Source organism: Triticum dicoccoides, chromosome 3B, assembly GCF_002162155.2.
Source record: "Triticum dicoccoides isolate Atlit2015 ecotype Zavitan chromosome 3B, WEW_v2.0, whole genome shotgun sequence".
NCBI classification, from domain to species: domain Eukaryota; kingdom Viridiplantae; phylum Streptophyta; class Magnoliopsida; order Poales; family Poaceae; genus Triticum; species Triticum dicoccoides.
Genome location: NC_041385.1, coordinates 582627318 through 582637844, shown reverse-complemented (window position 1 = coordinate 582637844; position 10527 = coordinate 582627318).

Genomic DNA, 10527 nt, shown 5'->3' with positions numbered 1-10527 from the left:
TCATGAAAAGCTCTCAAGCTCTCATGATGATCTTCTAGTATCCCATAGTGTGCTAAAGATAGCTCATGAGGCCATGATTGCTATGGTAACATCTAGTGGGCCTCATGTGGATACTGGCACTACTTCTAGTCAAAATAGTATATTGCCATGTGCTAGTCCTTGTAATTCATCTACTCCCAATGTTGGTACATCTTGTGATGAATTGCTTTCCTTGCCTTGTTGCTCTAATGATGAAGCTTATACTTTCTATAGTACTTGTGTTGAGACTAACCATGTAGAGGAAATCAAAGAGCTCAAGGCCCAAGTCACTTCTTTGAAGAAAGACTTGGAAAAGTGTCATGAAGGGAAGGCCACACTCAACAATATCTTGAGTGTGCAAAAATCCCCCAATGACAAAGGTGGACTTGGATTCAACTCCAACAAGAAGAAGAAGTCCAAGTTGAACAAGAAGAAGGGCCAAGAACAAGTCAAGAATTCGGCCAATATTGTTTGCTTCAAGTGCAAAGCCGAAGGGCATCATGTTAGATCTTGCCCATTGAAGAAGAAGGCCATTAGTGTCAAGCAACAAGGGAAGAGGGCACAAGTTCAATCTCATGCTCAACATCAAGTTGAAGAAAGGCCTCTTCCCAAGAAGACTCAAGTTAATGCTTCTCAAATTGAGAAATCAAGTGAGAAGAAAGTGAAGAGTAGACGTTGCTACTTATGTCGTGAGAAAGGTCACGTCGCTTCTTCATGCACTAGTGGTAACTTATCCAACCCAATTATTATTGATGATATCTATTATCTTGGTAAGGATAAGGTTGGCAATGTGTTTTCCAAGTTTGTTGGTACTCAAAGTGGTGTCAAGCAAAGAACCATTTGGGTAGCCAAACCTATTGTGACTAACCTCTTAGGACCCAACTTGGTTGGGGACCAACAAGCTCAAACTTGATCAATAGGTGTTGTTGGAGGGCATAGGAGACTTGGCTACATTATGAAGAATTAAGGGGACTTCATCACTCTTATTGTCTCAAGCCAAGTCAATTGAATCATCAAGTCTATATCTTATATCCAATGTGCCTCCTTGCGGTAACTTGTACTTAAATTGCTTACATTGAAAGTTACTTGCCCCCTTGCATGTTTTGGTTTTGTTCCTTGCATGTGTTTGTATATGATGTGTCTCCAAATTGCCTTTGTGTATGTTGGTTTGCACACCATGCACTTGTGTGTCGTTCGTTGAGCCTTAGTGCATCTTGTTTATTTCTTAGTTGGATCTTGTGAGAGATTAATGGAATATCCATTATGGGGGAGTGGTGTGCTTTGTGCACCTCACAATCCTATAAATGTGTGCACATGAGTAATACCATCTAGTATTGATATTTCTAGATTATCTAGTCGCTAGGTGGTATATCTCCCATGAGAAATTCAAATTCTAAAAATTCCATTGATTATCTCGTGTTGGATCCTCTTATTGCCTCTTGTTAAGTTTTCTTCATTGGTATCACATTATGGGGGAGTAATATGCTAAGTATATTACTAGCCTAGAAAATGTGTACATTTGAGATGTTGTCACCTAGTGTTGATATTGTAGATTATCTTGTTCCTAAGTGGCATGTTAGCTCTACAAGTTGCAATTTGCTTGTGTGAGGTGTGAAGATGATGTTGGATATCCTTGCTATCTACCACTGGGAATTCTTTCCATCTACTTCTTGTCTTTTGACAATTGGTAGTCATTTATGTGTGGTAGAATTTATTGATCATCTTTACATTGGCTTTTGTTTTACTTGCCTTTTCTCTTGCCAAGGTTTGTGTCAACTCCCGTTGTCTTCCATACCACTTGTGGATCTTGTTTATTTCTTGTTCTTGTCTAGTGTTTTCTAGATATAGTGAAAGCGGTGATCCCACCTTGTGCATTTTGTATCCAAATACAAATCCTATATAATGCACAACTCGTGGGGGAGCTATTCTATTTTCTTCAGAACACTCTTCTTGTGATCCTTATCAAGTGTGTTTTGGTGGAAGGCAAGCCATTTCTTTTTGGTACTTTGTGCCATCATGAAACTTTGTTGAGAGCTTGGTTTGTTTGGAACCATCCTCTCTTTGGGAGTTTGACATCTTTAGTTTAGTGTGTATCAATGGATATCTCATTCCTTGATGTATCTTTAATGATATCTTCCAAGTGATGATTTATCCATTTGGTATCCTTTTCACTTGGCATTTCTTTGTCTTTTGGTTTCGGGTTTTGACAGTCTTGAGCATGCATGTTTACTTCATGTATTTAATTTGGCATGCTTTCTTTCTTTGACTCAATATATAGGGGAAACTCCACCTAGTCTCAATTTGGATGAGATGTGCATGAAATTCATTTTCATATCTATATGCACATATTTATGTGGAGTTTGTCCTATGTATTGGTGTTTCTAACTATTTGGTCCCGATGAGTTTGGGTACCATTTTGTTTGTGTTGTTGTTCTAGGAACAAGTGGAGATGCATTGGATGCTCGGCTCACTCACAAGAAAGGTGCTGTCACCATGTGCTTATTGGAGTCAAGCTAGGATGATCAATGAACTACTTTGTACCTTCAATTGGTATCTACTACATCCTTCCAATGTTATCTCGGTAACAAGTATCTTCATATACTTCATGCACACATTTCTTGCATCAACCTTGTGTAGGTTGTATCATGACATGTTATCCATTCTTTCTTGTGATGCTTGTTTCCTTCTCAAAGCATCCCAACAATGATGTCTTGTTGCTAGTTGTGATATCTTTGATGTTCGTGTGGTTGGAATTCATTTATATACAATAAGACCATATCTAGCCATGTGCTATGCTCTCAAGCAAATATCTTATTGGTATATGTATGACTTCCTTTTGGATATCTTGTTCCTTCATGTTGTAACTATTTCGGGTGTACATACTTCTTTGTAGATATATATCATCATGATTTCGTCTACCTAGAACATTATACACTTGAGAGAAATTACATCTCTAGATGATATCCTTTCTTTCACGTCCACCTTGTCTCTCTTTTGTTATTTCTTTGGTGGCTCCGTGAAAGCTTTTGCCTTGAGTGCATGTCGTATCTCATTGCATCTTGATGCACTCTTGTGTGGTGAAGATTTTTTTCCTCATGCTTATCTCTACGAGGCTTTTGCCATCTTAATTGGCATCCCTCGTCTTGTTGAGGCTTTCATCTTCTATCTTCACCACGGATTGTCACAAGCATAAGTTCTTTATATGCTTATTAGTAAGCTTGTGAACCCATTTGCTAGTTGTGTGTGGGAATGATAGGCCTTTCACCATGTGCCTCATTCTTTCAAGACTATGTTGATGCTTAATGCTCATCCTAATTTTAGTCTTCTCAAGTGCTTCGCCATGACTCACACACATCATGTTGGTTGAGCCTATTCTTAAGTTGCCTCTTTTACATGTTGCTCAACCATGTGCTTGTTGCAAGCGCTAGGCTTTGTTTCCTATATGCTCACTTGCACTGGATGTGAGTTTCTATTGATTTTGGGGGAGCTATGATCCTATTTTGTGCACTTTGTATTCAAATACAAAAATTCTTATGTGTGCACAAATCATGGGGAGCTTCTCTAGTTTCTTTAGAACACTCCTTTGCACTTATCATAATATCTTTATTCTTGTGGCATGTAGGATCATTGGTCTAGTTGGTTCAATTGATATCCGTTGATTGCTTGCTTCAATTGGTATCTTCTGATTGCTTGTGTCTCTCTTTGTTATGTCTTTGTGTCATATCTTTTTGTTGCAATCTTTGGGCCTCAATATAGTTTGTCTTCCTCCAAGTATTGGCAGTTGGATATGTGTATTGCATTCCACTCTCTTGTTGAGAAATACACAATTTATGGAGGAACACCTTTTATTTTGGCCTTCTTAGCTTTTCACCCATTTTGGCAATCGATGCCAATGGGGGAGGAGTTTCAGAGAGTTTTGTGGAGAAGTCTTCTGAGTATTCTCCTTGCTTTGGTTTTGGTTCCTAAGCATTTGCATCTCATTCTCATGCATCATTGGTTGTTGCATTGCATGGTGATGCATAATTCCTTGTATAAACTCTCTTGAAAGTGATTGTCATCAATTACCAAAATGGGGGAGATTGAAAGAACATGCGGTGCCCCCATGTTTGGTTTTGGTAATTGATGACAATCTCTATGGACTAATGGTTGTCTTGAGTTATATTTGAAGGATTTGTCCATAGGATTTTCTTGAAGTCCATGTGTTGGTTTCAAGGAGTTTATGAGTTGACCAAGGTGCTATTAAGGAATTATCCAAAGATTGGTCATGCGAGTGTTGAGCTTATTGCAAGCATGTCTTGAAGAATAAGGTTGTGTGATCATTCATGTTTACCTTCAATACATCATCCAAATGAAGAGAGTTGCAAAGATTCAAGGTTGATCAAGACTAAGTCAATAGTGAATCAAGTTGATTAACTCACAAAGCGTAGAAGATGTACCGAGAGGGATCAAGTGATCCCTTGGTATGGTAAGCATTGTCCATTGCACTTTGTGTACTAACCCATGGTCTATGTGAGATTTCTATGTGGGGTTAGGTACGTATCCATGGGCTTGCATCCATAGGAAGATATCATACAACCCATGGAAAGGATGACATCAAGTGGTGATCGTCATCAAGATTGCCGTGTGCAAGTTCAAGTGGAGCATCACGAAGATATCAAGTGCTTGAATCTTGCCATCCATTGTGGTGTCAATGGACTTGTGAAGATGAGCCGAAGAGTGGCTCACCCATAGTGGACTATGGGGGAGCAATCATCTAGTCTTCATCGAGCCAACGCAATCAAGAAAGGTGGTCCAACTTGAGGGAGTGAAGATCGTCATCATCTAGCTCAAGTGGACCATGTGCAAGGCAAAGGTTTGCCCTTGATAGGTTTTCTATTTTACCGGTCTCATGGTAGTTGTGGGAGACCGAGTTATAGGATCGATTGCCGTACTATCAAGGGGGGCTCTCGATGAGTTGCTTGATCGTATCGTTCGTAGAGAGCTCAAACCATTGCATCCTTGCATCATGTTTCTTGGTTCTTGTTTGATTCTCTTTGTAAGTCTTAGAGCTTATGGTCATCTTGATGACAAGCTTGAGTTCATCGAAAACGGAGTTTGCATGCGTCTTCTATGATGTTTTCGGTGTTGGAGGTTTTACCGGTCTTCTCCGAGGAAGGGTTCTCACCATTTTCTTTTGGGCCTTTTCTCATTTGATTATTATTGGTATTTCTATCGAGATTGTGTTAGTCCTTGTCATTAGCTTTCCAACAAACTTGGTTTCGTTGAATTCGGAGTCTGTTTGCAAAAGTTGTGGCTCTTTTGGTAAAGGCTGCAGCAGTACTACCGCGACTAGAGCGGATGTAATTTTTTACTACCGCTCCAGAGCAGTACTACCGCGGCTCCTGAGCGGTAGTACCGCTCCAGAGCAGTACTACCGCGGCTCCTAAGCGGTAGTACCGCTCCGGACCAAAATCTCGTGTTTTGATCAGCGGAAGTAGGCACAGAAGTATTTTTTTAGTACCGCTCGCAAGCAATAGTACCGCTACCACTTGCGGTAGTACCGTGAGGTCGAGCAGTAGTATCGTGAGGACGAGCGGTAGTACCGCTCCGGCGGTTCTACTGGCCTTTTGCCTCCTCTCTGTTGTTTTTCAAAGGGGTACTACCTCTCTAGCGGTAGTACCGCTCCTTGGAGCAGTAGTACCGCTCTGTGCGGGCTGTGAGCATAACGGTTGGATTTTTTCCCACCTATAAAATGGGTCTTCTTCCCCGATGAACCTTATCCTTTGAGCTCGTGTTCTTCCCCCATTTTTGACCTTCTTCGAGCTTGCTAACTCTCAATCCCTCCAATGATTCTTGCTAGTTCTTGAGGGAAAAGAGAGAGGAGATCTAGATCCACGTTTCCACCAATCACTTTCTCCTCTAAGTGAGGGGAACCCCTTGGATCTAGATCTTGGAGTTCTTCGTGTTCTTCTTTCGTTCTTCCTCTCATTTTCCTCCCTAGCATTAGTTGCTTCGGTGGGATTTGGGAGAGAAGGACTTGGGCACTCCGTGTGCCCTTGCCATTGCATTTGGTGCATTGGTTTGAGTTCTCCACGTGATACGTGGAAGTTACAAGTTGAGAAGCTTATTACTCTTGGGTGCTTGGTGCCCTTGAGCTTGTTCCTCTTGGGTGCTTGGGCGCCCTAGACGGTTGGTGGTGTTCGGAGCTCAATCATTATGGTGTAAAGCTCCGAGCAAGCGTCGGGGTCTCCAATTAGGTTGTGGAGATCGCCCCAAGCAATTTGACGGGTTCCGGTGACCGCCCCCAAGGGTTGCCAAAGTGTACGGGTTCGGTGACCGCCCCCAAGGGTCGCCATTTGTACGGGTTCGGTGACCGCCCTCAAGGGTCCCTTAGTGGAATCACGGCATCTTGCATTGTGCGAGGGCGTGAGGAGATTACGGTGGCCCTAGTGGCTTCTTGGGGAGCATTGTGCCTCCACACCGCTCCAAACGGAGATTAGCATCCACAAGGGTGTGAACTTTGGGATACATCGTCGTCTCCGCGTGCCTCGGTCATCTCTTACCCGAGCCCCTTTACTTATGCACTTTACTTTGTGATAGACATATTGTTCTTTGTCATATATCTTGCTATCACATAGTTGCTTATCTTGCTTAGCATAAGTTGTTGGTGCACATAGGTGAGCCTAGTTGTTGTAGGTTTTGTGCTTGACAAATTAACCGCTAGGTTTATTCCGCATTTGTTCAAACCTCTACCGTAATTATTTTAAAACGCCTATTCACCCCCCCTCTAGGCGACATCCACGATCTTTCACCAGTGTTCCGAGGCCATATCTGTATATGCTAGGCTCGTCAAGTTTAACCCGAGTATTCCGCGTGTGCAAATCTGGCTTGCACCCGTTTTATTTGAACGTAGAGCTTATCACACCCGATCATCACGTGGTGTCTCAACACGAAGAACTTTCGCAACAGTGCATACTCGGGGAGAACACTTATACCTTGAAATTTAGTGAGGGATCATCTTATAATGCTACCGCCATACTAAGCAAAATAAGATGCATAAAAGATAAAAAAATAAGATGCATAAAAGATAAACATCACATGCAATCAAAATATGTGACATGATATGTCCATCATCATCTTGTGCTTTTGATCTCCATCATTGAAGCAACGTCATGATCTCCATCGTCACCGGCTTGACACCTTGATCTCCATCGTAGCGTCGTGGTTGTCTCGCCAACCATTGCTTCTACAACTATCGCTACCGCTTAGTAATAAAGTAAAGCAATTACATAGCACTTGTATTTTGATACAATAAAGCGACAACCATATGGCTCTTGCCCGTTGCCGATAACTTTTACAAAACATGATCATCTGTCTTGACCATATCATATCACAACATGCCCTGCAAAAACAAGTTAGACGTCTTCTACTTTGTTTGTTGCAAATTTTACGTGGCTGCTACGGGCTGCTAGCATGAACCGTGTGTACCTATGGCACAAAAACCACAACGGTGATTTATTAAGTTTGTTTTTTTAACCTTCACAAGGACCGGCCGTAGTCAAATTTGACTCAACTAAAGTTGGAGAAACAGACACCCGCCGGCCACCTTTATGCAAAACTAGTTGCATGTCTGTTGGTGGAACCGGTTTCATGAACGCGGTCATGTAAGGTTAGCTCGGGCCGCTTCATCCAACAATATCGCTGAATCAAAATAAGACATTGGTGGTAAGCAGTATGACGATCACCGCCCACAACTCTTTGTGTTCTACTCATGCATATCATTTACGCATAGACTTGGCTCGGATGCCACTGTTGGGGAACGTAGCATGCAATTTCAAAAAAATTCCTACGCTCACGCAAGATCTATCTAGGAGATGCATAGCAACGAGAGGGGGAGAGTGTGTCCACGTACCCTCGTAGACCAAAACCGGAAGCGTTAGGTTAACGCGGTTGATGTAGTCGAACATCTTCATGATCCAACCGATCTAGTATCGAACGTATGACACCTTCGAGTTCAGCACACGTTCGGCTCGATGACGTCCCTTGAACTCTTGATTTAGCAGATGGTCGAGGGACATTTTTGTCAGCACGACGGTGTGGTGACGATGATGGTGATGTGATCCGCGCAGGGCTTCTCCTAAGCACTATGACGCTATGACCGGAGGAGTAAACTGTGGAGGGGGGCACCGCACACGGCTAAGAGAACAATTGATGTACTATGGGGTGCCCCCTGCCCCCCTATATAAAGGAGGGGAGGAGGAGGCCGGCCACCAAGGGGCGCGCCAGGGGGCCCCCTGCCACTCCTAGTAGGATTCGCCCCCCCCACCCTTTTCCTTTCTCATCGGAGGGGGAAAAGGAAGGAGAGGGAGAGGGAAAGGGGGCGCCACCCCCTCCCCTAGTCCAATTCGGACTACCATGTGGGGGCACCCCTTGCGGCCCTCCTCTCTCTCTACTAAGGCCCATGTAGGCCCAATATTTCCCCGGGGGGTTCCGGTAACCCCTCGGTACTCTAGTAAAATACCCGAACCACTCAAAACCATTCCGATATCCAAATACTACCTTCCAATATATCAATATTTACCTCTAGACCATTTCGAGACTCCTCGTCATGTCCGTGATCTCATCCGGGACTCCGAACAAACTTCGGTCACCAAAACACAGAACTCATAATACAAATCGTCATCGAACGTTAAGCGTGCGGACCCTACGGGTTCGAGAACTATGTAGACATGATCGAGACACATCTCCGATCAATAACTAATAGCAGAACCATATTGGTTCCTACATATTCTACGAAGATCTTTATCCGTCAAACCGCATTAATAACATACGATATACCCTTTGTCATCGGTATGTTACTTGCCCGAGATTCGATCGTCGGTATCCTCATACCTAGTTCAATCTCATTACTGGAAAGTCTTTTTACTCGTTCCTTAATGCATCATCCCGTAACTAACTCATTAGTCACATTGCTTGCAAGGCTTATAGTGATGTGCATTACCGAGAGGGCCCAGAGATACCTCTCCGATACACGGAGTGACAAATCCTAATCTTGATATATGCCAACCCAACAAACACCTTCGGAGACACCTGTAGAGCATCTTTATAATCACCCAGTTACGTTGTGACGTTTGATAGCACACAAGGTGTTCCTCCGGTATTCATGAGTTGCATAATCTCACAGTAATAGGAATATGTATAAGTCATGAAGAAAGCAATAGCAATAAAAGTTAACGATCATTATGCTAAGCTAATGGATGGGTCTTGTCCATCACATCATTCTCCTAATTATGTGATCCCGTTCATCAAATGACAACACATGTCTATGGTCAGGAAACTTAACCATCTTTGATCAATGAGCTAGTCAAGTAGAGGCATACCAGGGACACGGTATTTTGTCTATGTATTCACACATGTATCAAGTTTCCGGTTAATACAATTCTAGCATGAATAATAAACATTTATCATGATATAAGGAAACATAAAATAACAACTTTATTATTGCCTCTAGGGCATATTTCCTTCAGCAATCCCCAGCGTCCCCTTGTCTCGCGCATCTTTGGTGCATTCACAACATTTTATATATTTTAGAAACACCTGACATTGCAAATCTGGCAAGCTCACATCAACTAAGCATCTACAACACCAGTGATGTTTCAGAAACATCGATGACATTGCAATCTCCGGCATCTCCTCATCTCGCGCATCTTTGGTGCATGACAACATTTGCTATATTTTAGAAACATCAACGATGTTGCGATCCCGAGCGCCCCCTCGTCTTGTGCATCATTTGTGCATTCACAACATTTGCTATATTTTAGAAACATCAGCAATGTTGCAATCCCCAGCGCCCCCTCGTCTCGCGCATCTTTGGTGTATTCACAACATTTGATATATTTTAGAAACATCCGGCATTAAAATCTAGCAAGCTCGCATCAACTAAGCATCTACAACACCAGTGATGTTTCAAAAAGATCAGTAACATTTGATATATGTTAGAAACATCTTCGGTACATGTTAGAAACATCGACAACACTGCAATTTCCAGCATCCCCTCGTCTTGCACATCTTTGCTATATGTTAGAAACATTGGCGACATTGCAATCTCGCAAGCTTGCAATAGTTATGCATTTGCAACACCGTCAATGTTTCAGAAATAATGGGTATGTTGCAATCTGACAAGCTTGCCGCATTGGTGCCTCTGCAACACGATACACAACACGATGCAACCGAACATCGCCCAGTGAAACATCTATGGTGAGCTCGCGTCATCGGCGCCTCCTGCAACACCTCAGATGTTACCAAAAGTCCGCACTCGATGGTGATGCCTCGCAGCATCCTTGGACACTTCGCCACTTCATCATTGATGAGATATGAAGTCTTGAAGCAGCCGGTAGCCACCTTCCCCTCATCTCATTGTGGCAACAGCATCGTGGTCCTAGACTTGCAGCATCGACAGGTCGATGGGCTGCAACGGCAAGCGATGCGTCGTCTCGTTGTTGTCGCGATAGCTAGCATATCATATCATCG